Genomic DNA, 2,019 nt, shown 5'->3' on the forward strand with positions numbered 1-2,019 from the left:
GGGGGGGGCATATTCTTATTGTGTAACGTCCTTTGTGCAAGTTGCACTATTTTATCCTTACCAGGCTTGCATGACACCGAAGCAAAAGCAATGCTTTCTCCCGACACGAATTTGCGCTATTGGAATGAAAGTTCAAGTAACTGAAGTTTTTCCTCTTGACTAGTTTAATTGATGTTCAAATCGAACATCCGTTGACTAAACACCTCTTCTGGTATGAAAACACAAAACGGATTGGAGGATAATCCCCATTGTAAAGAGAAGATGACACACCTTTATGTAGGGCTTGAAATGTGTGCAAAGTGCTTGTAAAACTCCATTCCTTTTTATTTATACGATCTATTATAGTTTGCTTTTCCATAGCCTACATATAGTTGTTGGCATCTCAGCCCAAGAAGATAGAGAAGAATCTCATGCGCAGATGTGCCGAGAGCAAGAAGGTCAGTCTTCCTCTAGGACATGGTCATCCTCTTTACAATTTTATGAACGATAGAAATCAATCCTCACTTGTATTAACTTCATGAGTGAAGAGATACACTTTCCCTCGGTATTGTCACTTCTCCTATCAAAATTATATAATTGGATTTTTTTCGCCACTTCCTCTGGGGGATTCACACATCATATGATGATTCATGCAATGGTACAGTGGATCAATCAATTCAAATCAAGAGAACCACTAGGTTGAGTTTTTTTGTGTGGGTGCACTGGTTGAGTTTTGTCCTAACGATTGTATTAAACCTGTTCATGCTTTGGCCTCTTTGTGTGTTGATGTCGTCCAGGGAAGCCATCATATGACCAGTGATTTAGCTATGGAGGTGCACCCGATGCAAGCCTATGGTGTGGCGAATATATGCTTTTACTACCCACAAAGGTGAACATAGAAAACCAAAACTGACTATAGAAGAGAACCCATGTGCTAAATAGTGCCAGACTAATACAAAAGACATGCAATAGGGTGGGCAAGTGGTGGCACCTCTATGTCCCCATACCCAACAAATAAATATTAGTATGTTCTGTGCCTCTCGACCCTAACTGCAACGATGGACAGAGACCGGTCTCTCCCTTTCCAATTCCTGTTTCATCTACCATATCGAGAAATAAGAGATACAGTCATTCCCGCGCCTCCTCATAGCTCTGCGCATCCTGGCCGTTCGATCCGTTTGCTTGATGCATTTTCGGGCGTTGGATCAAGCCGCTCGAAGAGCTGGGCCGTCGAATAAAAAAAAGAGCTGTTGCAATGAATAGTTACCCCCGCTGTAAAGATCTCGTGCCACCACACGTAAATCGCGCGCCCCGCCGAGGGCATTTTTCGAATTACGCGTTGTGGGTATGTGCGTGTCGCTGGGTGGGTGGGTGCTTCCTCTCAGTCCCGGTCCTCACTGCCCTTGCCCGATTGGGTGAAACCCTAGCCACCATTCCCCGTCGGGCTTCTCTCCTCCACTCCCCATCGGGCCCCTCTCCTCCAATACCCGCAGCCGTCCCTAACCCTAGCTGCTCCTCATGTCGCCGCCATCTCATTCACCCAGCCTGCCGGATCCCCGCCGTCCACTTCCCCAGCGTCGTCGTCGTCGTCCTCGCGTGCACATGGCAGGAGGAGCGCGGCCCTCCTCTGTCGACGCCCGCGCGCGCCGCCTGCGCTGGCGCACTCGCAGTCTCTCGCTTCTGCCGCCCGCACCGCCGCTCGCTTCGACCGCGTCGCCCGCACCGCCGCTCGCTTCGACCGCATCGCCCGCACCGCGCTCGCCTCCGCTCGCCTCCGCCGCATCACCCGCACTGCCGCTCACCTCTGCCTCGCCTCTGCATCCCCGTTCCCTTCCTCAACCGCATCAATCCTTGCCCGCATCTCGCTGCTGTTGCCCAAGATTTGATTTTTCACCCGCGACACCTCTCGCCCTCTCGTTCGCGTCTCCTACATCAGCCGAGAGCCTGCTCGCGATCGTGGAGGCTGAGGTGGCCGCGCTCCTCTGCGTCGCACGCCGCCTCTGCCGCCGGCAGGAGGGGGCTGGGCGGGCAGGATTGAGC

Source organism: Triticum dicoccoides, chromosome 4A, assembly GCF_002162155.2.
Source record: "Triticum dicoccoides isolate Atlit2015 ecotype Zavitan chromosome 4A, WEW_v2.0, whole genome shotgun sequence".
In the NCBI taxonomy this organism is placed as follows: domain Eukaryota; kingdom Viridiplantae; phylum Streptophyta; class Magnoliopsida; order Poales; family Poaceae; genus Triticum; species Triticum dicoccoides.